The sequence below is a fragment of the Capra hircus genome, chromosome 2 (genome assembly GCF_001704415.2).
Source record: "Capra hircus breed San Clemente chromosome 2, ASM170441v1, whole genome shotgun sequence".
Lineage (NCBI taxonomy): Eukaryota > Metazoa > Chordata > Mammalia > Artiodactyla > Bovidae > Capra > Capra hircus.
The window spans coordinates 21,642,526-21,669,594 of record NC_030809.1 but is presented as its reverse complement, the minus strand read 5'-3'; positions in this window follow the sequence as shown (position 1 = coordinate 21,669,594).

Sequence of the window (27,069 nt, the reverse complement as noted above, 5' to 3'; positions counted from 1 at the left end):
AAAACTAGAGATCTCTTCAAGAAAATTAGAGATACCAAGGGAACACTTCATGCAAAGATGGGCTCGATAAAGGACAGAAATGGTATGGACCTAACAGAAGCAGAAAATATTAAGAAGAGGTGGCAAGAATACACAGAAGAATTGTACAAAAAAGGTCTTCATGACCCAGATAATCACGATGGTGTGATAACTCATCTAGAGCCAGACATCCTAGAATATGAAGTCAAGTGGGACTTAGAAAGCATTACTATGAACAAAGCTAGTGGAGGTGATGGAATTCCAGTGGAGCTATTTCAAATCCTGAAAGATGATGCTGTGAAAGTGCTACACTCAATATGCCAGGAAATTGGGAAAACTCAGCAGTGGCCACAGGACTGGAAAAGGTCAGTTTTCATTCCAATCCCAAAGAAAGCCAATGCCAAAGAATGCTCAAACTACTGCACAATTGCACTCATTTCACACGCTAGTAAAGTAATGCTCAAAATTCTCCAAGCCATGCTTCAACAATATGTGAACAGTGAACTTCCTGATGTTCAAGCTGGTTTTAGAAAAGGCAGAGGAACCAGAGATCAAATTGCCAACATCCACTGGATCATCGAAAAAGCAAGAGAGTTCCAGAAAAACATCTATTTCTGCTTTATTGACTATGCCAAAGCCTTTGACTGTGTGGATCACAATAAACTGTGGAAAATTCTGAAAAAGACGGGAATACCAGACCACCTGACCTGCCTCTTGAGAAATCTGTATGTAGGTCAGGAAGCAATAGTTAGAACTGGACATGGAACAACAGACTGGTTCCAAATAGGAAAAGGAGTATGTCAAGGCTGTATATTGTCACCCTGCTCATTTAACTTCTATGCAGAGTACATCATGAGAAATGCTTACTGGAAGAAACACAAGCTGGAATCAAGTTTGCCGGAAGAAATATCCATAACCTCAGATATGCAGATGACACCACCCTTATGGCAGAAAGTGAAGAGGCACTAAAAAGTCTCTTGATGAAAGTGAAAGAGGAGAGTGAAAAAGTTGGCTTAAAGCTCAATATTTTGAAAACGAAGATCATGGCATCCAGTCCCATCACTTCATGGCAAATAGATGGGGAAACAGTGGAAACATTTTCTGACTTTATATTTCTGGGCTCCAAAATCACTGCAGATGGTGATTGCAGCCATGAAATTAAAAGACGCTTACTCCTTGGAAGAAAAGTTATGACCAACCTAGATAGTATATTCAAAAGCAGAGACATTACTTTGCCAACAAAGCTCCGTCTAGTCAAGGCTATGGTTTTTCCTGTGGTCATGTATGGATGTGAGAGTTGGACTGTGAAGAAGGCTGAGCACTGAAGAATTGATGCTTTTGAACTGTGGTGTTGGAGAAGACTCTTGAGAGTCCCTTGGACTGCAAGGAGATCCAACCAGTCCATTCTGAAGGAGATCAACCCTGGGATTTCTTTGGAAGGACTGATGTTGAAGCTGAAACTCCAGTACTTTGGGCACCTCATGTGAAGAGTTGACTCATTGGAAAAGACTGTGATGCTGGGAGGGACTGGGAGGAGGAGGAGAAAGGGACGACAGAGGATGAGATGGCTGGATGGCATAACTGACTCGATGGACGTGAGTCTGAGTGGACTCCGGGAGTTGGTGATGGACAGGGAGGCCTGGCGTGCTGTGATTCATGAGGTCACAAAGAGTCAAACACGACTGAGCGACTGAACTGAACTGAATTGAACATTTGGCAAGAGAGTTAAGAGTACTCAATGCAGATAAGATAGTTTCTTCAATAAATTACGTTGCCAACCTGGATAATCATTTGCAGAAATATGGTACTGGACACTCAATTTTTGGAATTAAAAAAAATGGATTAAAGACTAAATGTAAGACCTGAAATTTTAAACCTCTTAAAAGAAAACATAAGGGAAAAACCTCCTTTAACTTGGTTTCAGCAATGTGTTTTTGTTATGACACCAAAGGCACAAACAACAAAATTTAAAAAATCCGTAAGTGGGAATGTGCTGTGCTGAGCTTAGCCTCTTAGTCGTGTCCAACTCTTTGGAACCCCATGAACAGCCCACCAGGCACCTCTGTCCATGGGAGTCTCCAGGTGAGAATATTGGAGTGGGTTGCCATGGTCTCCTCCACGTGATCTTCCCAACCCAGGGACTGAACCCAGGTCTCCCATACTGCAGGTGGATTCTTTACCATCTGAGCCAACTGTGAAGCCCAAGAATACTGGAATGGGTAGCCTATCCCTTCTCCATGTGAACTTCTTGACCCAGGAACCGAAACAGGGTCTCCTCCATTGCAGACAGATTCTTTACCAACTGAGCTACCAGGGAACCAACGCAAGTGGGACTAAATCAAACTAAATATCTTCTGCATAGAAAAAGAAGCAATTGACAGAATTAAAAGGCAATTTAAAGAATGTGGGCAATATTTGCAAACCATATATCTGATAGGGGTTAATATCACAAATTATAAAGAACTCATAAAAAATTAATAGCAAAAAATTTGATTTAAAAATAGGCATAAGAACTACTTAGACATTATTCTGAAAATAAATGGCTAGCAAGTGCAAGAAATGGTGTTCAACATCACTAAGCATCAGGAAAATTCAAATCAAAACCATAATGCGTTAACACCCTGCACTTGTCAGAATGGCTAGCATCAAACAGACAAAGAGATGGAGAGGGATAAATTGGGAAACTGAGATTGACATACACACTACTCTATATGTGTGTGTGTGTGTGTGTGTGTGTGTGTGTGTGTGTGTGATAACTAATAAGAACCTACTGTATAGCACAAAAACTCTATTCAATACTCGGCAATGACCTATATGGGGATATAATCTAAAAAAGTGAATGTATGTATATATATAAATTATTCAGTTTGTTCTACAGCAGAATATTCACAGCATTGTGAATCAACTATATTCCAATAAAAGAAAAAAAGAGAGATAATAAGTGTTGGTGAAGATGTGGAGAAAAGGGAACTCATGTGCACTGTCGTCAGGACTAAAAATTGGTAAATACACTGTAGAAAACAGCATGGAAGGTTCTCAGAAAACTGAAAATAGAATTACTATATGATGCAGAAATCTCACTTCTGGGTATGTATTTGAAGAAAATGAAACAGAATCTCAAAGAGATATCTACACCTGCATGTTAATTCCAGTGTTATTCACAATAGCCTAAATGTGCGACTTAAGTGTTCATATATGGATGAATGGATAAAGAATGTATGATACATATATGATATACAACATAAAACGATTATATATTTAAATGAAATATTCAGTCACAAGAAAAAAGGAAAATCTTACCATTTGTGGTAGATGAAATTTGAGCACATTTTGCTAGTGAAATAAGGCAGTTAGATACAGAAAAATGAATATAGCATGACATCACTTATATGTGTATCTAAAAAAGAAACAGAGATGAGAATACTGGTTTTCAGGCACTAGAAGTGGGGGAAGTGAGGAGATCCATTCAAAGATACCAAGTTATAAAATAAATAAGTGCTAGAGATATAATGCACAGCATGATAACGGTAGTTAACAATATTCCATTGTCCACTTTGAAAGTGGCTAAGAGAGTGGTTCTGAAATCTCATCACAAAAGAGGTGGTTATTGTGGGAGATGATGGAGCTGTTAACATACTCTACTGTGGTAATAATTTCCCAGTATACAAGAGCAACTACTCAGAAAGAAGAAAAGAAAAATGAACTTTATTGTCACCAACTTGTCAATTACTCTTGTAGTTAATAATTTAATTCATTGCTTAATAAATCCAGAGACTCTTAGACGGAGAGGATCTAAGATGGAGAGAATCCATACCCCTTTATTTTACAGATTAGGACACTAAGATCAGGGAAATGTAATAATCCAGGGAGTAAATTATAAGTCATACATGGTTCATTTTAGATAAGCCTTATCAAAAGCCTAGTTGAATTTTAGTATTTACATATTCACAAATAGAAATGTAGCTGTGAAACTGAAACCAAATTATGAGTCAGTGGTGACTAAAAATTTCATAACAGGTGCAGCCCTTAAATTTATCTTGTCTTGCATTCCAAATGATGCACCAAGTGAGGAACCTGACTGTGTTAAATGAACACATCTTAATACAAGAGATTGCAAATACTCATATGAAAGGTCAACATTAATACCAAAAGACCAGTAATATGAATACAGTTAAGATATTTTAACCTAAATAACAATAATATCATACTATTATAATAAAGACAAGTCTTATTAAGACTTAATAATAGAATTGTTCATCTTGTTTAGCTCATTTTAGTGTTTAAAATGTGACCTAAATCTTTCCCATTAGTATCTATACAAGTGATCTTTCAGCCGCAGGATTATATCCCAGACTCAAACGAGGCTGCAAATGACTAACCCAGTGTATACAAATTTAGACCACAAACTAGCATCTCAGTTAACTCTGGAGATCTTGTTTAAGAATGAAGCAAACAATGAAGAAAGCAGAGTGATCTGATGTATGGAGAATATGTTACATGAGTCACAAAATTTCCTTTTTACTTAAATAATTTTGAGTTGAATTTTTGTTACTGGCAACCCAATAAAGGGCTCAACAGGTGGCTCAGTGGTAAAGAATCTACCTGCCAATTCAGGAGACGCAGGAGATGCAGGCTCAATCCCTGGGTCTGGAAGACCCTCTGGAGGAGGAAATGGAAACCCACTCTAATATTCTTGCTGGAAATTCCCATGGACCAAGGAGCCTGGTGGGCTGCATTCATGGGGTCACAAAGAGTTGGACAAAACTAGGCACAACCAAAAAGATTTGATTAGCACAGGACAGTGCGTACATGAAATGAAGAATAAATATATATAATTTGCTTCTTTCCAAAAGATTACATTACCTTCAGAAAAATGTAACCAGATTGCATGAAGTAATAAATAATATGATGGTAGAATATAGAATTAATTACTGAATTGATAGTCTGCAAATCACTTTGTGCTCATTGATATATGCCACATTCATTAGAAACAGGATCTTATATGCTCTAATAAGTAGGACATTTGACAAGTTACATAATCTTTTTACAGTTTTCAATGAAAAGGGATATGTGATTGTATCTCTTATAAAATTGCTCCAACATTAAATTAATAGTGTATACAAAGCATAAGACACAATGTTGCCAAATAGTTATTTCTCAATATTAACTATAATTATAATTGGTACTGTCATTATTATTATCATTTTGGTAGGCAGCTTGTAACAAGGATCTCAATGATTCTGCATCTTAGTATTTATTAAGCCTTTGTATAATCCCTTCCTCTTGAGTGCTGGCTGTATCTAGCTGCCTGCTTCTAATAGACAGAATACAGGCAAAGTGATGAAATACGATAGGATAAGCAAGACCATGAGTTCTATTTTGCTAGCGCTTCCTCTCTTGCTGTTAATCTCTCTTGCCCTTCTACTTGCTTGCTCTGAAGGAATGACCTACGAGGCCTTAAAATATTCTATGGAGAAGTCTGGTGGTAAGGAAATGTTAAAGCCTCTGACCAAACAGAGGCTCCATGAGAAAGTATATTCAAAAATTATGTAGGTAGGCTTGGAAGCAGATCTCCAATCAAGCCTTCAGTTAAAATACAGACTTGGTTGATATATTGATTGTGCATTGTGATCTGCAGCAACTATGATATAATAAATGTCTATTGTTTTTTAAATCACTATATTTCATGTAATCTGTTATGCAGCAATATAGATAACGAATAGAGTCACCATTACCACCATGATACTCCAGAGATACTCAGGAATAATACCATATTCTATGAATGCCTTTGGAGGAGAAGGGACTTCGAAAGATTAAGATAAGATTGGGGTAGGCATAAGAGGTGATTTGAGAGTGTGAGGTCATTTAAGGAGACAGAAAAACATTGGCTAAAGCATGAAAAACAGAATACTGGATATTTAAAAAGCGTGTTAGTTGTTCAGTCATGTTCGACTTTTAGCGACCTCATGGACTGTAGCCTGCCAGGCTCCTCTGTCCATGAGATTCTCCAGGGAAGAATACTGGAGTGGGTTGCCATGTCCTCCTCCAGGAGATCTTCCCCATCCGAGGACTGAACCCCCATCTCCTGCATTGCACGCAGATTCTTTACCATCTGAGCCATCAGGGAAGCCTAAGAAGCATTAGTGAAAGTGAAAGTCACTAGGTCTGGTCAACGGTTTGTGATCCCTGGACTGTATAGTCCATGGAATTCTCCAGGCCAAAATACTAGAGTGGGTAGCTGTTCCCAACCCCCAGGATAGAACCCAGGTCTTCTGCATTACAGGCAGATTCTTTACCAGCTGAGTCACAAAGGAAGCCCAAGAAGCATTAAGATAAGCTTGATGGAGGAAAAAACCAAGTTCACTCAAGTGCAGGCTTTTCCACTGGACTTATTAGATACTTGATTGCGAAATAAGTGACATGGTGGTAAGAAAAAATATGTTTATAGAAAGTTTTTGAGTGGACATCTGCACCATTGATTACAGAGAGAAGAAACTGTTGTCATGGAGGTCAGCTCTTATCCATGTATGAGGACATGTGAACACAAACTAAAGGGAGAGCAGTAGGGATGGAAGATACCCAGTGACAAAGCATGGTTTTTCCAAATGGCCAGAGGGGACCAGACTGTGCCGAGAGTGTAGAATGTTAAAGATGTCAATATATAATTACTTTATCATCCTTCTACTCTCCTCATTTGGAAGTTATTAAACTATGAATTCTTTATTCATTAACTCTTTGACTGCTGTCCATCTATGCAACTACTGTCCATATGTAGCTGTTCAGTTCAGTCGCTCAGTCGTGTCCGACTCTTTGCGACCTCATGAATCGCAGCACGCCAGGCCTCCCTGTCCATCACCAACTCCCGGAGTTCACTCAGACTCACGTCCATCGAGTCAGTGATGCCATCCAGCCATCTCATCCTCTGTCGTCCCCTTCTCCTCCTGCCCCCAATCCCTCCCAGCATCCAAGTCTTTTCCAATGAGTCAACTCTTCGCATGAGGTGTCCAAAGTACTGGAGCTTCAGCTTTAGCATCAGTCCTTCCAAAGAACACCCAGGGCTGATCTCCTTCAGAATGGACTGGTTGGATCTCCTTGCAGTCCAAGGGACTCTCAAGGGTCTTCTCCAACACCACAGTTCAAAAGCATCGATTCTTCTGTGCTCAGCCTTCATCACAGTCCAAATCTCACATCCATACATAACCACAGGAAAAACCATAGCCTTGACTAGACGGACCTTAGTCGGCAAAGTAATGTCTCTGCTTTTCAATATGCAATCTAGGTTGGTCATAACGTTCCTTCCAAGCAGTAAGCGTCTTTTAATTTCATGGCTGTAGTCACCATCTACAGTGACTTTGGAGCCCCCAAAAATAAAGTCAGAAAATGTTCCCACTGTTTCCCCATCTATTTGCCATGAAGTGATGGGACCAGATGCCATGATCTTCGTTTTCTGAATGTTGAGCTTTAAGCCAACTTTTTGACTCTCCACTTTCACTTTCATCAAGAGGCTTTTTAGTTCCTCTTCACTTTCTGCCATAAGGGTGGTGTCATCTGCATATCTGACGTTATTGATATTTCTCCCTGCAATCTTGATTCCAGCTTGTGCTTCTTCCAGCCCAGCATTTCTCATGATGTACTCTGCATATAAGTTAAATAAGCAGGGTGACAATATACAGCCTTGACATACTCCTTTTCCTATTTGGAACCAGTCTGTTGTTCCATGTCCAGTTCTAACTGTTCCTTCCTGACCTACATACAGATTTCTCAAGAGGCAGATCAGGTGGTCTGGTATTCCCATATCTTTCAGAATTTTCCACAATTTATTGTGATCCACACAGTCAAAGGCTTTGGCATAGTCAATAAAGCAGAAATAGAAGGTTTTCTGGAACTCTTTTCCTTTTTCCATGATCCAGCAGATGTTGGCAATTTGATCTCTGATTCCTCTGCTTTTTCTGAAACCAGCTTGAACATCTGGAAGTTCATGGTTCATGTATTGCTAAAGCCTGGCTTGGAGAATTTTGAGCATTCCTTTACTAGCATGTGAGATGAGTGTAATTGTGTGGCAGTTTGAGCATTCTTTGGCATTGCCTTTCTTTGGGATTGGAATGAAAACTGACCTTTTCCAGTCCTGTGGTCACTGCTGAGTTTTCCAAATTTGCTGGCATATTTGATTGCAGCACTTTCACAGCATCATCTTTCAGGGTTTGAAACAACTCAATTGGAATTCCATCACCTCCACTAGCTTTGTTCATAGTGATGCTTCCTAGGCCCACTTGACTTCACATTCCCGAATGTCTGCCTCTAGTTGAGTGATCGCACCATCGTGATTATTTGGGTCATGAAGATCTTTTTGTACAGTTCTTCTGTGTATTCTTGCCACCTCCTCTTAATATCTTCTGATTCTGTTAGGTCCATACCATTTTTTGTCCTTTATCGAGCCCATCTTTGCATGAAATGTTCCCTTGGTATCTCTAATTTTCTTGAAGAGATCTCTAGTCTTTCCCATTCTGTTGCTTTCTTCTGTTTCTTTGTATTGATCGCTGAAGAAGGCTTTCTTATCTCTTCTTGCTATTCTTTGGAACTGCATTCAGATGCTTATATCTTTCCTTTTCTCCTTTGCTTTTCGTTTCTTTTCTTTTCACAGCTATTTGTAAGGCCTCCCCAGACAGCCATTTTGCTTTTTTGCATTTCTTTTCCATGGGGATGGTCTTGATCCCTGTCTCCTGTACAATGTCATGAACCTCCATACAAATTTCATCAGGCAATCTATCAGATCTAGTCCCTTAAATCTATTTTTCACTTCCATTGTATAATCCTAAGGGATTTGATTTAGGTCATACCTGAATGGTCTAGTTGTTGTCCCTACTTTCTTCACTTTAAGTCTGAATTTGACAATAAGACGTTCATGATCTGAACCACAGTCAGCTTCCGGTCTTGTTTTTGCTTACTGTATAGAGCTTCTCCATCTTTGGCTGTAAAGAATATAATCAATCTGATTTCATTGTTGACCATCTGTTGATGTCTATGTGTAGAGTCTTCTCTTGTGTTGTTGGAAGAGGGTATTGCTATGACCAGTGAGTTCTCTTGGCAGAACTCTATTAACCTTTGCCCTGCTTCATTCCATATTCCAAGGCCAAATTTGCATGTTACTCCAGGTGTTTCTTGGCTTGCTTCTTTTGCATTCCAGTCCCCTATAATGAAAAGGACATCTTTTTTGTGTGTTATTTCTAAAAGGTCTTATAGGTCTTCCCAGAACTGTTCAACTTCAGCTTCTTCAGTGTTTCTGATTGGGGCATAGACTTGGATAACTGTGATATTGAATGGTTTGCCTTGGAAATGCACAGAGATCATTCTGTCATTTTTGAGATTCTATCCAAGTACTGCATTATGGACTCTTGTTGACCATAATGGTTGAACAGCTATAAATCTATAAAGACTGATATGGTAGACAGGGTCATAGACCAAGAACAGTATTCAGAGAGAGGGGAAATCATGAAGATGGATTCCAAACACTCATTTTTTTTTTTCAACCTAAGGATATCCCATTTGATTCCCAAAATTGTCTCATAAATCTAAGAGAATGAGATAAATACAAATTACAGTATTTGAGAATGAGTCCACTATTTTTTGTTTTTGTTGAACAACATAGTGCTAAATTTTGAGTAAACAAACAAACAAAAAAATACAAAAGTTACACACACAAAATTGCTGCCCTAATGAACCTTTCAATCTGAGTTAAAAAGTAAAAATGCTTAACTAGCCATTCATAAAAGTAATGAAGGGTCATTAAATTATACTCTTAATGTGTAGCACAATATGAGAGTGATTTAGCAGGGTCAACATTTAATGGAATATTGATTTATATGTAGAAATCCTGTTACTAACAATTTAAAATAGAATTTAAGTATTTGAGAAAAATTTTCTAGGGCAGTCACTTTTCTTCCTCACCTGTTTCTTGTTTGTAATTTTATTTTTTGCCATCTGTCTTGTAACTTTGTTTTGTACTAGAAGCTATTTTGACATTCTGTAAAAAAATGAATGAATTATTATTTAAACGTAATTAGAAACACATGGAAAAATCATTGATAGCAGTGTGACAATGAAAGAGAAACTTCTGTAAGCAAGTAAACTGTTTACATGATGTTCTTAAGAAAAGCAAAATCAAATATAATTTGGTTTTAATATCCATGTGAGAGGTCATTTAGATGAGAGAACAGTCAGGCCTTTTCAGTTTGTACCTCAGTTTTTTCAAGTAAATTTCTCATTCATATATAACACACTTACAGAAAAGTACATAAATCATAAGTGTAGAGCTCAATAAATTTTTTATAAATTGAACCCAACTGCTCAGCCAAAACCCAGATCAAAAACCAAAATATTGCTGGCACCCCATAAAGACCCTTAATATGTCTCCAGGGCACTTCTGCCCTTCTGAAGGATAAACACCCTATTCATTTCTCAAATCATAAATAACATATGCCTATTATGTAAACAGTAATTAATGTTTACTTAAATGTTTTCAATTTTCATCCTTGTGTGATGGTGCAGTCATCCATTCTCATTTATGTAATGGTATTCAGTTCAGTTCAGTTCAGTTCAGTCACTCAGTCGTGTCCGACTCTTTGTACCCCATGAACTACAGCACGCCAGACCTCCCTGGCCATCACCAATTCCCGGAGTTTACATAAGTCATGTCTATCAAGTTGGTGATGCCATTCAACCATCTCATCCTCTGTTGTCCTCTTCTCCTCCTGCCCTCAATCTTTCCCAGCATCAGGGTCTTTTCAACTGAGTCAGCTCTTCACATCAGGTGGCCAAAGTATTGGAGTTTCAGCTTCAACATCAGTCCTTCAAATGAACTCCCAGGATTGATCTCCTTTAGGATGGACTGGTTGCCATGAAGTGATGGAACTGGATGCCATGATCTTAGTTTTCTGAATGTTGAGCTTTAAGCCAACTTTTTCACTCTCCTCTTTCACTTTCATCAAGAGGCTCTTTAGTTCCTCTTCACTTTCTGCCATAAGGGTGGTGTCATCTGCATATCTGAGGTGATTGATATTTCTCCCGGCAATCTTGATTCCAGCTTATGCTTCCTCCAGCCCAGCGTTTCTCATGATGTACTCTGCATATAAGCTAAATAAGCAGGCTGACAATAAACAGCCTTGATGTACTCCTTTTCCTATTTGGAACCAGTCTCTTGTTCCAAGTCCAGTTCTAACTATTGCTTCCTGACCTGCATACAGGTTTCTCAAAAGGCAGATCAGGTGGTGTGGTATTCCCCTCTCTTTCAGAGGTTTTCAGTTTATTGTGATCCACACAGTCAAAGGCTTTGGTATAGTCAATTAAGCAAAAATAGAATTTTTCTGGAACTTTCTTGGTTTTTCGATGATCCAGTGGATGTTGGCAATTTGATCTCTGGTTCCTCTGCTTTTCCTAAAACCAGCTTGAACATCTGGAATTTCACTGTTCATGTATTGCTGAAGCCTGACTAGGGTATTTTAAGCATCAGTTTACTAGCGTGTGAGATGAGTGCAATTGTGCAGTAGTTTGAGCATTCTTTGGCATTGCCTTTCTTTGGGATTGGAATGAAAACTGACCTTTTCCAGTCCTGTGGCCACTGCTGAGTTTTCCAAATGTGATGGCATAATGAGTGTAGCACTTTCACAGCATCACCTTTCAGGATTTGAAATAGCTCTACTGGAATTCCATCATGTCCACTAGCTTTGTTTGTAGTGATGCTTCCTAGGCCCACTTGACTTCACATTCCAGGATGTCTGGCTCTAGGTGAGTGATCACTCCATTGTGATTATCCGGGTCGTGAAGATCATTTTTTGTACAGTTCTTCTGTGTATTCTTGCCACCTCGTCTTAATATCTTCTGCTTCTGTTAAGTACCTCCAATGTCTGCCCTTTATTGAGCCCATCTTTGCATGAAATATTCCTTTGATATCTCTAATTTTCTTGAAGAGATCTCTAGTCTTTCCTATTCTATTGTTTTCCTCTATTTCTTTGCATTAATCACTGAGAAAGGCTTTCTTATCTCTTCTTGCTATTCTTTGGAACTCTGCATTCAAATGGGTATCTTTCCTTTTTCTCATTTGCTTTTGCTTCCCTTGTTTTCACCGCTATTTGTATGGCATCCTCAGACAGCCATTTTGCTTTTTTGCATTTCTTTTCCATGGGGATGGTCTTGATTGTGTCCTATACAATGCCATGAACCTCCATCCATAGTTCATCAGGCACTCTATTAGATCTAGTCCCTTAAATCAATTTCTCACTTCCACTGTATAGTCATAAGGGATTTGATTTAGGTCATACCTTAATGGTCTAGTGGTTTTCTCCACTTTCTTCAATTTCAGTCTGAATTTGGCAATAAGAAGTTCATGGTCTGAACCACAGTCAGCTCCTGGTCTTGTTTTTGCAGACTGTATAGAGCTTCTCCATCTTGGCTGCAAAGAATATAATCAATCTGATTTTGGTGTCGACCATCTGGTGATGTCCATGTGTAGAGTCTTCTCTTGTGTGTTGGAAAAGGGTGTTTGCATGACAAGTGCGTTCTCTTGTCAGAACTCTATTAGCCTTTGCCCTACTTCATTCTGTACTCCAAGGCCAAATTTGCCTGTTACTCCAGGTGTTTCTTGACTTCCTACTTTTGCATTCCAGTCCCCTGTAATGAAAAGGACATTTTTGGGGGGTGTTAGTTCTAAAACGTCTTGTAGGTCTTCACAGAACTGTTCGACTTCAGCTTCTTCAGCATTAGTGGTCTGGGCATAGACTTGGATTACCGTGATATTGAATGGTTTGCCTTGGAAACGAACAGAGATGATTTTGTCATTTTTGAGATTACATCCAAGTATTGCATTTTGGACTCTTTTGTTGACTATGATGGCTACTCCATTTCTTCTGAGGGATTCCTGCCCACAGTAATAGATATAATGGTCATCTGAGTTAAATTCCATTAAACAGAACAAAAGAAAACAAACAAACAAAAAAACCCTAATAACATTGGATTTAATTACAAGAGTTTCAAAGACTAATTATGAGTAAGTAGCAAAACCATGTGTATTTTTTACTTATAATGACTGATAATTCATAGCTAGATTAAAATATCAATTATGATTAGACAAACACTGTTAGTTAATGTCAAAATTAGATAACATACTAGAAAAAATTAAGCTATTAGCAATTGTCATTTTGATTTAACCTTTTTTCTAAGGGATATTATACTTATAAAGTCAAACATAAAATGATATAAATTGATTTCTAAAATATTTTATACAGTTAAGTAATCATTGGAATCATTGTTATTTTTATTTACCTCAAGAAAACTGGGTAAAGTAGTTTGACAAGAGGTTTTTATTTCTGATGTGACCAAGCAGCTATTAGAGGATCTTACCCTGACACTTAATATTTTGAAAAATATAAACAAATAAACATAAGTAAAAAGCTCCATTATGACCTGAAGGTATTGGAGAGTGAATTAAAGCACATAATTGTGGATGGAAGTTGACATTGGTAAAACCTGTACATGGGTTGTCTAAAATCCTCATTGAAAAACCTACAGAATTTCTGGCCTGAAGAACCACAGCACAAAGATTTGGTAAGCTATAGCTGCTGGTAAGTTTTGGAAGGGGTTCTAGAAAGGAGTGAATCAAAGAGATAAAATCCAAAATTCGTTAGCAAATATTTTACAGTCTCAGGCTGATCTCTAAATAGTCATGTAGAAGACATCTTTCAAAATATAAAATAACTTTGTCTGAGTTTGAGTTGCCAGTCAAAACAAAAAAAAAAGAATTTATAGTTTGAGTCTATTCAATTTAATTATATGTTAAAGAAAGAAAATAAATAAACTAAACCACATGGTCTTAACTACATTAAAAGGATACCTAATATAACTTTCACAATACTCATGATTAAATCAAATATTAGTAGATATTTGAAGATTCAGGAAAATGTGACCACTTAGAGGAGAAAAGACAATAGAAAGCAACTGCTAAGTTGATGCAGGATTTATCAGGAAAACACCACCTTTAACAGAACTATGTAAAAATCATAAAGAGAATCTCCTTACAATAAATAAAATTATAGACAGTTGCATCAGTAAAGTAAAATCAATTTTAAAATTAAATGGGAAATTTACTACAATATAAGAAATTACTACAGTATAAGAAATGTTTAGCAAAAAACTACAATATAAGAAATGTTTAGAATCATTGGGTTTATATAAACACAGAATAAAGACAATGGAAGAAAATCAATGAACATGTAGAAATATTAGCAGAAACAATACATGATAAAAAAAATTAACATGATTTCAAAAACCTGTGAGTCAGTACAAAAAAATTCCAAGATATGTGTAATTACAGTTCTAGAAAGAGAGGATATAGAGAAAGAAGAACACACAATATTTGAAGAATTGACATCCTAATAATCATATATTTTTAAAGATATTATTTTTAGATTCAAAGAGTTCAAGAAATATAAATGCAAAATGAGAGCAGGGACCATATTGTCTTGAAAGAAATATTAAAAGCAGCTCATCCGTTCAGTTCAGTTCAGTCGCTCAGTTGTGTCTGACTCTTCGCGACCCCACGAACCACAGCACGCCAGGCCTCCCTGTCCACCACCAACTCCCGGAGTCCACCCAGACCCATGTCCATTGAGTCAGTGATGCCATCCAACCATCTTATCCTCTTGTCCCCTTCTCCTCCTGCCCTCAATCTTTCCCAGCATCAAGGTCTTTTCAAATGAGTAGCTCTTCACATCAGGTGGCCTAAATGTTGGACTTTCAGCTTCAACATCAGTCCTTCCAATGAACACCCAGGACTGATCTCCTGTAGGATGGACTGGTTGGATCTCCTTGCAGTCCAAAGGATTCTCAAGAGTCTTCTCCAACACCACAGTTCAAAAGCATTAATTCTTTGGCACTCAGCTTTCTTCACAGTCCAACTCTCACATCCATACATGACCACCGGAAAAACCATAGCCTTGACTAGATGGACCTTTGTTGACAAAGTGATGCCCATTAGTTTTAGATTTAGAGTTCAAGAAATATAAATGCAAAATGAGACCAAGGACCATATTGCCTTGAAAGAAATGTTAAAAGCAGCTCATCAGAAAGACAATGACAGATTAAAAAAAACTAGTGTTTTGTTAAAAAGAAAAAAAGAGAGAGAGCATCAAAAATGTATAAGTGAAGGTAAAATAAAAGCTAGTTAATCTAAAAGATAATAGTTTTAAAATAATGGCAAAAGTATATTTGGTTATGTAAATTTATGTAAAGTGAAATGAATGGTAACAATGATGAAGGTGCATTATTTTTCAAAAGTGGGCCTGGGTTAGTTATAATTGTGTATTGCAAACTCAAGGGCAATCACTTCAAAAGATAAAATAATAGTAATAATCGCTTCAGCCACCTATTGTGAAGAGCTGACTCAGTGGAAAAGAACGTGATGCTGGGAAAGACTGAAGGCAAAAAGAGAAGTGGAAGGCAGAGGATGAGATGGTTAGATAGCATCAGTGAGTCAACAGACATGAATTTGAGCAAACTCTGGGAGACTGATGAACAGAATACTGCTGCAGTCCATGGGATTATAAAGAGTCAGGCATGATTTAGTGACTGAACAGTAGCAACAACAACATTGTTGATATAAGAAAGCGAGAGAAAGCTGAATCACAGAAAAATTTCAGTTTGCATAAAAGGCAAAAAAAAAAAAGATGGAATAAAAATAGATTAAAAAAAACTATGACAAATAAAAATTATCAAATGAGGTATATGCTATTGGAATTATATTTAATCAATAATATTCTTAAGCAATAATGGTCTCCTTAAACATGAATGGTTCTTGCCTGGAGAATCTTATGGTGGGCTATGATCCATAGGGTTGCCAAGAGTCTTACATGACTGAGATGACTTTGCATATTGACTAAAACTAAAGGGATGGAGAAAGCTATACCACAGTAGCACTAATGAAAAGAAAGAGTAGCTATATTAATTTCAGACAGAGTAGACTTCAGGCCAAGGAAAGTTATAAGAGATAAAGAGAGGTATTACATAATGATAATGTGGCCAGTACCTCAAGAAGACAAAATAACGGTTAATATGTATTAACCTAACACCAGAGTTCAGAAGCGTGGAATTTCCAGATGTTCAAGCTGGATTTAGAAAAGGCAGAGTAACCAGAGATCAAACTGTCAACATCCATTGGATCATCGAAAAAGCAAGAGCGTTCCCAGGAAACACCTACTTTTGCTTTATTGACTATGCCAAAACCTTTGACTGTGTGGATCACAAAAAATGTGTGGAAAATTCTGAAAGAGAGGGGACTACCAGACCACCTGACCTGCTTCTTGAGAAATCTGTATGCAGGTCAAGAAGCAACAGTTAGAACTGGACATGGAACAACAGACTGGTTCCAAATCAGGAAAGGAATATGTCGAGGCTGTATATTGTCACCCTGCTTGTTTAATTTTTATGCAGAGTACATCATGTGAAATACCAGGCTGGATGAACCACAAGCTGGGATCAAGATTTCTGGGAGAAACATCAATAACCTCAGATATGTAGATGACCCCACCCTTATGGCAGAAATTGAAGAAGAACTAAAGAGCCTCTTGATGAAAGTGAAAGAGGAGAGTGAAAGAGGAGAGTGAAAGAGCTGGCTTACTCAACATTCAGAAATGAAGATCATGGCATCCAGTTCCATCACTTCATGACAAATGGATGGGGAAACAATGGAAACAGTGACAGACTTTATTTTCCTGGGCTCCAAAATCACTGCAGGCAGTGGCTGCAGCCATGAAATTAAAAGATGCTTACTCCTTGGAAGAAAAGTTATGACCAACCTAGACGGCATATTAAAAAGCAGAGACAGTACTTTGCCAACAAAGGTCCAGCTAGTCAAAACTTTGGTTTTTCCAGTGGTCATGTACAGATGTAAGACTTGGTCAGTAAATAAATCTGAGCACCAAAGAATTGATGCTTTTGAACTGTGGTGTTGGAGAAGACTCTTGAGAGTCCCTTGGACTGCAAGGAGATCCAACCTTCCATCCGAAAGGAAATCAGTACTAGATAGTCATTGGAAGGACTGATGCTGAAGCTGAAACTCCTATACTTTGGTCACCTGATTCAAAGAACTGACTCATTGGTAAAGACACTGATTCTGGGAAAGATTGAAGGTGGGAGGCGAAGGGGATGACAGAGGATGAGATGGTTGGATGGTATCACCGACTCAATGGGCATGAGTTTGAGTAAGCTACAGGAGTTGGTGTTGGACAGCAAAGCCTGGTGTGCTGCAGTCCATGAGGTTGCAAAGAGTTGGACAGGACTGAGTGAGTGAACCAAACTGAACATCAGAGTATCAAAATAAGTGAGGCAAAATGTGATAGAACTTCAAGAAGAAATATATGAATCCACAATTTTAGCTGAAGAAATTAACATGTCTCTTTAAGAAATGGACAAATCGATTAGGCAGAAAATCCAGTAAGGGCATAATCAAACATAACCCTCCTGTTTCTGCTTAGTCTCTCAGTCGTGTCGGACTCTATGAGACCCCAGGCTCCTCTATCCATGGAATTCTCCAGGCAAGAGTACTGCAATGCATTGCCATGCCCTCGTCCAGGGGATCTTCACAACCCAGGGATTGAAACCAGGTCTCCCATATTGCAGGCGGATTCTTTACCTCTGAGCCACCAGGGAAGCCTGAACTTAACACTATCATCAGTTAAATGGTTGTAACTGACATCCACAGAACACTTCATCTGACAACACTCTGCCTGATAGAAGAAGGCAACGAAGCTATTTAATCTTGGAGTGTTATTTATTAGAGTTCAAATTCTGTTGGAAATGTGATGCTATTTAAGTTATTTATTTCTCCTTGAGTGTGCTCTGGCACTTTGGGTCTTTCAAGTCATTTGTGTATGGCATCTAAGCGATCTAATTTATTAACATAAATAGTTTGGCATATCCTCTTATCATCCTTTAAGCGTCTGTAAGATCTACAGTAATATTTCTGCATTTATTCTTTATATTGGCAATTTGTATACTTTCCTATTATAGTCTTTTAAATATATAATCTTTAATATAAAGATTAAAATGGTGAAATTTAAGGATGAATATCATGTAGGGATACCATGTAAATGACCAAAAAGAAGTTGTTATATGAGCATTAAAAAATACTTTCACAAGAAAATTAATCTAAATTAAAGGGATATTTCATTAATACGAAGAGTCATCCAGCAAAAATAGAACAACTATAAGCTCACCAACAATCTAGATTAAAATACTTCAAGAAAAAAAATTAACAAAACTAAAAGAAAAATCACTCAACTTTTAAAAATTGAGACTTTAATAAACATCTTAGTAATTGATAGAATTAGAAGGTTAATAGGTAGTAATCATATAGAAAATCTGAAAACAGAGCTCTAGACTTGGCTTAACATATAAAGATACTCCACCTAATAATTGCAAAATAATTTCTTTTCTTTATAAGTAACCATGAAATACTTAGCAAAATTGATCATTTACTAGCAATAAAGCTATTTCAATACATTATAGTATTAAATGATGTATAATTAATTCCCAATTCAGAATAGAACTAATCTAGAAATCAATTAAAACAAAAAAAAATCTTGAAAATATCCATATATTTGGAAATTAAGAAGCACTTTTCCAAATAGAGTACTATATGTCATAAAATAAATTCCTTGAGAATTAGCAAGCATATTAAACTCAATATTAATAAAATAATTATATATGTCAACAGTGACCTGAAGCATACCTGTGCTTACAGGGAAATTTTACCCTTAAATTAATCAACTAGATTTTTTAAAGACAAAAGCAATTATCTAAAAATCCTTTTCAAAAAAAATTCTGTTAACATCAAAGAAAAAGTAGAAAGAAAATAAAATAAAGAATAAAAATGATGAAAAGAGAGCAAATGTACAATATAGTGAATCAACAAAACCAAAAGTTAGCACTTCTAAAAGGCTAATTCAATTAATAAATCCCTTACAATATTGATAAACAAAGAGAGAGAGAATGAAACAGAGAGAGATAGAGAAATTATACAGCTAGGACTGAAAACAGTAACATCACTGTTAATATCTCAGACATGAAAAAGATAACACAAAGTTATCATGATCAACTTTAAAGCAATGAAAATCTAGAAAAATGGCAAATTCCTTAAAAATACAGATTACCAAAACTGAAGATAATTCACCAGTGAATTCTGACAAACATATCAGGAAGAAAGAGAAACAAGCACAGATTCTTTCAGAGACTAGAAATAGTTGGAATGGTTTCCAACACATTTTATAAGGTCACCATAACCTTGATAAAAATATCTGACATCCAATAAATTTTAAAAGGAAAATTGCAAGGCAATCCCACACAAAAACACAGCTGTAACATGCCATGCAGAAATATTAACTAAATAAATCCATCGATATAAAAAACGATAATATGACAATATTGAGATTATTCTCACTGGACTATAATCCAATGCAATAACAGTACAATTTTGTTAATGATAGTTTATTGTCAATAGGTAGTTTATCCCAAGAGTCATTCAATACTCATAAAGCAACCAATATAAAACACAGTAACAGGCTGAGAAGAAAAATCACATGACCACAGCAGTTCATGCAGAAAATGCATTTGAAAAATTAAAAAAAAACCCGTAAATGATTAAAAACACCCTAAAATATAGGACTAGAGGAAAATTTCCTAAATTTTATAAAGAGCACCACAAAAACCTATGCTTTCAACATAATTAATGGTGAAAGAGTGAATGCTTTCCCTTGAGATTGAGAAAAAGGTAAGGGTGTCCACTATGTTACTTTTATTTGACATAGTGCTAGAAATTCTATCTAGCATATTAAGGCAGGAAAAGAAAGATAAAAACACAGAGAACACAAAAAAGAAATAAAACTCTCCTTATTCTTAAATGAAATAAGTATCTATGTAAAATAATTCCGATGATTTTACAAAACAAACAAAAACATTCCTGGAGCTAACTAGCTCAGCAATATTGCAAGCATACAAGAGAGCTATACAAAAATCTATTTTATTTCGGTAGCAATTGACACTGAAATTGAAAATACCATACCACTTACAGTTGCATAAGAATGCAATAATGTATGTCTAACAACATTTACAGGACTTCTATACTGAAAACTGTGAAAAACTATGAAAATGTAAAATATATAAATTAGTGGAGAGTGATATCATGTCCGTATATTGAAAGACTCAACAGAGTAAAGATGTTGTTCTTTCCAAAGTGTTCTATAAAATTAGTGAAATTTCTATCAAAACCCTCACAAGATTTTTATAGATATAGACAAGATTATCCTAAAGTTTATATGGAGGACAAAGACACTACACAAGGGAAAGCAATTTTGAAAAGGAAAAATTAAAATAAAAGTAAATTTACCTGATTTCAAGAGTGACATAGCTACTGCAATCAGGACAATTTACTTAAACTTCCTTTAAGCAGTAATATGTGTGTGTGTGTGTGTGTGTGTGTGTGTGTGTGTGTGTGTGTGTGTCTGTTAGTTCCTCAGTTTTGTCCGACTCTTTGCAATGCCATGCTGGCCAGGTTCCTCTGTCCATAGAATTCTCCAGGCAAGAATACTGGAGTGGGTGGCCATCCCATTCTCCAGGGTAACTTCTTGACCCAGGGATCAAACCCAGGTATCCTGGATTGCAGGCAGATTCTCTACCATCTGAGCCACAAGGGAAGCCCTTAGACACTAGTATAAATCTGTAATTATTCCATTTTTTAAATTTATCATTCTTTCAACCCATTCCAGTATTCTGGCTTGGAGAATCCCAAGGACAGAGGAGCCTAGTGGGCTATAGTCCATAGAGTTGCAAAGAGTTGGGCATGAATGAAGCGACTTAGCATGCATGCACTCAAAGTTTAAAGTCTACTATTTTAAATTTCCTTTTTCTCCCTTTAACTCAATCAATATTTACTTCATTTATTTTGAATTTCTGTTGTTATGTACACGTTTATAATAACCACCTAGATAGTATATTCAAAAGCAGAGACATTACTTTGCCGACTAAGGTCCGTCTAGTCAAGGCTATGGTTTTTCCTGTGGTCATGTATGGATGTGAGAGTTGGACTGTGAAGAAAGCTGAGCACTGAAGAATTGATGCTTTTGACCTGTGGTGTTGGAGAAGACTCTTGAGAGTCCCTTGGACTGCAAGGAGATCCAAACAGTCCATTCTGAAGGAGATCAGCCCTGGGTGTTCTTTGGAAGGAATGATGCTAAAGCTGAAACTCCAGTACTTTGGCCACCTCATGCGAAGAGTTGACTCATTGGAAAAGACCCTGATGCTGGGAGGGATTGGGGGCAGGAGGAGAAGGGGACAACAGAGGATGAGATGGCTGGATGGCATCACAGACTCGATGGAGGTGAGTTTGAATGAACTCCGGGAGTTGGTGATGGACAGGGAGGCCTGGCGTGCTGCGATTCATGGGGTCGCAAAGAGTCGGACACGACTGAGCGACTGAACTGAACTGAACTTGGTGGGTTGACTTTTATCATTATAAAATCTCTTTCTTTGCTTCTGGTAACAATGCATACCATAAAATCTATTTTGTATGACATTAATATATCTACTCTAGCTTCTTTTTAGTTACTGGTTACATGGTATGCCTTTTCATCTTCTTCTTTTCAACCTATTTGTGTCTTTGAATCTAAAGTGTGTCTCATATAGAGCATATGTGCTGTTTTAGTTGCTAAGTTGCGTAGGACTCTTTTGTGACCCCATGGACAATAGCCTAGCAAGTTCCTCTGTCTCTGGGATTTTGCAAGCTTTTAAGCGTATTGGAGTGGGTTGCCATTTCCTTTCGCAGGATATCTTCCTGAGCCAGGGGTCAAACTCAAGTCTCTCACACTGGCATGCAGATTCTTTACCGCTGAACTACCTAGGAAGCCTCATATACAGTATATAGTTGGATTCTGCTTTGTTCATTTTTTCAGCATTCTCCCAACGTGCGACATTTAATTAAAGAGTTTAATCAGTTACGAGTAATATGCTTACTAATAAGCTGTGATTTGCCTCTGATCTTTCGTTGTTTTCTATGTCTTAGATATTATTTTTGTTCTTCAGTTCTTCCTTTACTGTGTTGTTTTCTGTTAAATAAATATGCTCCGGTGTGCCATTTTAATACTCTGGCAGTTTCTTGTATTATATTTTTGAATTATCAGAGATTGCCCTTGGAGTTACCATTAACATCCAAATTCATATTAACCTAATTTCAACAGTATACAAAAATTTCAGTCTTATATAGCTTCATCCCCTTCCGTTATGCTACAATCAAAATGTAATGCGTCCTTACTCACTGTGTGCCCTTTACCTTAGATTTATAGTTATTATGTTATGAAGCTGTGATTTAAATCAGAAAGTGAAATAAAAAGGAAATACAAAGAGAAACACTTATGCTGTATTTTATATTTACCTATATGTTATCATTTATTAGTACTTTCAATTTTTTATGTAGATTTGTGTTATGGTCCAATGTCCTTTAACTGAACCTCAAGGTCAGGCAGGATGAGAACTTAAGGCTTCTCATGTCTTTTGTGAGAATGCATCCAGCTGCATATGGCCTGTACATGTGCATTGCATTCTAGGTTTTTAGGAATATGTTGAAGCTTTCCAAACACCCTAGGGGCATCTCATTCTGCAGCTTTCCATGTTAAAATTTTTTAGCTGATCTATAATTTGCTGCAATTTTTATCCACTGCCTCAAACAGCTGTAATTTTAAAACACTAGACAGAAGCCTCCTCACTCCAGGCGCTTAGAACTGGGAGAGTTCAAGTTTGAATAAAAACAACTCTTTTGGAAGAAGTTTTCCAGGGAACCACCAGACAGGTCAAAAATGGCAATTGTTTGGAAATGAGATCTTTTTTCTCTTCAGTTCAGTTCAGTTCAGTAGCTCAGTCATGTCTGACTCTTTGCGACCCCATGGATCGCAGCACACCAGGCCTCCCTGCCCATCACCAACTCCCAGAGTTCATTCAAACTCATGTCCATCGAGTCAGTGATGCCATCCAGCCATCTCATCGCCTGTCGTCCCCTTCTCCTCCTGCCCCCAATCCCTCCCAGCATCAGGGTCTTTTCCAATGAGTCAACTCTTCGCATGAGGTGGCCAAAATACTGGAGTTTCAGCTTCAACATCAGTCCTTCCAATGAACACCCAGGACTGATCTCTCCTTTAGGATGGGCTGGTTGGATCTCCTTGCAGTCCAAGGGACTCTCAAGAGTCTTCTCCAACACCACAGGTCAAAAGCATAAATTCTTTGGTGCTCAGCTTTCTTCACAGTCCAACTCTCACATCCATACATGACTACTGGAAAAACCATAGCCTTGACTAGATGGACATTTGTTGGCAAAGTAATGTCTCTGCTTTTTAATATGCTGTCTAGGTTGGTCATAACTTTCCTTCCAAGGAGTAAGCGTCTTTTAATTTCATGGCTGCAATTACCATCTGCAGTAATTTTGGAGCCCAGAAAAATAAAGTCTGACACTGTTTCCACTGTTTCCCCATCTATTTCCCATGAAATGATGGGACCAGATGCCATGATCTTCATTTTCTGAATGTTGAGCTTTAAGCCAACATTTTCACTCTCCTCTTTCACTTTCATCAAGAGGCTCTTTAGTTCCTCTTCACTTTCTGCCATAAGGATAGTGTTATCTGCATATCTGAGGTTATTGATATTTCTCCCGGCAGTGTTGATTCCAGCTTCTGCTTCTTCCAGCCCAGCGTTTCTCATGATGTACTCTGCATATAAGTTAAATAAGCAGGGTGATAATATACAGCCTTGATTCCCTAAATACAAGTTGTTAGTTTCCAAGGCTACTACTGAGTTTGGGAGATTGGGATAAGACTAAAGTCAAAATTCCACAGAACTTCTGTTCTTATTGAGATCCAAAAATTTCTCTTAATTAAATACTCCCCTAATTGTGGCAAGCCTTTGGTTAATTCTCATAATTTTGAAAAAAAAAAATGTTTCTGACAATTTTTTGCCAGTTTTTGTTGTTGTTGTTGTTGTTATTGCTGTTACATTTACAAAGGAGGTACTCTTTCGGAGGTTTTGTTGTTCCTTGTTTTTCAGTCACTTGGTAATGTCTGACTCTTTGTGATCCCATGGGCTGCATCACAGCAGGCTTCCCTGTCCTTCACTATCTCCTGGAGTTTGTTCAACCTCATGTCTGTTGAGTCAGTGATGCCATCCAACCATCTCATCATCTTTTTCCCCCTTCTCCTTCTGCCCTCAATCTTTCCAAGCATCAGGGACTTTTCCAATGAGTTGGCTCTTTGCATCAGGTTGCCAAAGTATTGGAGCTTCAGCTTCAGCATTAGTCCTTCCAAGGAATATTCAGAATTGATTTCCTTTAGGATTGACTGGTTTGATCTCCTTGCTGTCCAAGGGACTCTCGAGTCTTCTCCAGCACCACTGTTCTAAAGCATCAATTCTGTGGTGCTCAGCCTTCTTTATGGTCCAACTCTCACATCTGTACATGACTACTGGAAAAACCATAGCTTTGACTAGATGGACTTTTGTTGGCAAAATGATATCTCTGCTTTTTAATATGCTGTCTAGGTTTGTCATAGTTTTTCTTCCAAGGAGCAAGTGTCTTTTAATTTCATGGCTACATTTACCATCCACAGTGATTTTGGAGCCCAAGAAAATAATGTCACTGTTTCCATTTTTCCCCCATCTATTTTCCATGAAGTAATGGGACTAAATCCCCATTTCCATGAATATTAGATGATACCCTATATTTCATGACACATAATCATATTGCATTGACTGTAAGCATTACTTTAATAATTTAAAGAGTCATCATTGTGAAAAAATAGGTGTTTACACTATATGTGTGAAACTATCTGTCCTGAATTTCTGTGTTTGCTCGTAAGTTTGGTATATTCCAGTTTCTGAGAGCTCAAGTTCAGCGTTTATATGCAACCAGTATTTTTTGACATAAATATTGAAAATTATCTAGCATTGCTTACTAGTTTAATAAAATAGATTAGGTTCATTACCTGGAAATATTTTAAAATAGCAGAAAGACCTTCCTGTAGGAAGGCTTTAACTACAAGTGATTTAGATCCCAATGCTGCTTCCCAGGTAGTTCATATAGTAAAGAATTCGCCTGCAATACAAGAGACCTGGGTTCGATCCTTGGGTTGTGATGATCTCCTGGAGGAAGACATAGCAAACCACTCCAGTATTCTTGCCTAGAGAATCCCTGTGGATATAGGAGCCTGGGCTATGGTCCTCTGCAGACACGACTGAGCAACTAAACGCAGCAGAGAATTATTTTAATGACTGAAAAACTGATTTTAATTACAATTAGGAAATGTTTTAAAACTTTATACCAAACTCACACTGCCAACAATACCTCACAATAGACTAGAAACTATTATTAATACTTTATTGAGGGACAAAATAAGTTTAGAAATCACTGTGGGATGATGAAGAACATAAGCCTAAAATTACATGAAACTATTACTTATCTTCATCCATTCTTTTAATTTTGTTATTTTATTAGTAGATTCTACCCTTCAAGAGCTTTTAATTTTTTCTCAATTTTTCTCTGAAGCAGAGTGTCCTGAACAGCTAGCCATAAAACAAATTGCTTGCTCTGAGGTAGTATAATGTAAGCTGAGATGCTAATGCAGAGTTAGTTTGAATGAGCTTGGATATGTGGATGCAAATAAGAATTAATACACCTGAAAACAAAGGCTATGTAATATCATAACCTCCCTTTCAACACCATTGTCCTGGAATTCCATAATACTTCATGGTCTCTGAATGAGGCATGGGGTACTTTTCTTTTCTATCTAAATATTCACTGGAAAAAATAACATATTCTTAATCTTTTAATAAAGGAAAAACAGCGGTAGTGTTCAAGATGGAAGCAGAGATTTGCAGTTTTCAAGTGATGAGTCTTTTAAAATATATCCCTTACATGAGTTCCAAGTCACTTTGCTACTAAACTGTCCACTACACTGTGATACTTTTCCTTCTAATCCCACAAAGGGCTAACTCATATATCCTTTCCTTGTCTGTCATTAATCTGTGAAAATACTTGTTATAGATTTTTTTAGCATTATATAATAGGGACACACATGTGTATCTCCTCAATTAAATGTTATGTTCCTTAAAAGTGGGACCAAGGTCTTAAAGAGTGGGCAGAAATCCTAGTATTGGGTGGATAAGTGTCCAGGCAGGGATGGACATTGGCCACGGAACGAGGTGGACAGATATGAGATATGCTCCATAGTTAGAGTAAGTAAGACATATAAATGCATGAATGAAAGTGACAGTTATGAGAGATGTGTTAAAACTGACTCCTAGGTTGTGGAATTGAGCTGTGAGGAAAATAGTAACAAACACTGAGAATAAGCTGGATAGACAACGAGCAAAGCCAGAGAAACAGAGCAATTTTTCATTTAAGAGAAATTTAAATCAGATGGAGAGGAAATGTGAAACATTTGAATTTGGATGTCTGGAATTCAAAAGAGAGGATTACATTTGGAAGTCATCAGAATATGGATGTTATTAGAAATAATAGAGAGACTTCCCTGGAAGTGTAGTGGTTAAGACTTCACTTTCCAGTGCAGGGCTGAGGGCTTGATCCTTATCTGGGAAACTAACATCCTGTATGCCTGGTGGTCAGAAAAACCCAAAATAAAAAAACAGAAACAATATTGTAGCAAATTCAATAAAGACTTTAAAAAATGGTCCACATCAAAAATCTTAAAACAAAACTATAGGGATGGGGAAGTTTAAAGTAAGAATAGAAGAAGGCTCATTTACAAGGCCTGGAGCACTCCCACATTTAGAAAAAAAGATATGAAAAAGGCCAATAAGGTGAAAGAAATGCCAAAGAAAGACAACACTACAGAAGCCAAAGGAAAAAGTTTTTAAGAAGCCATTGTATTTATTAATCCATAATGTAGAATTAAGCTTTGGATCTGGTACCAGGCTGTCTGGGTTCATATCCCAGCTCCATTTTTCACCTCTTTGCAC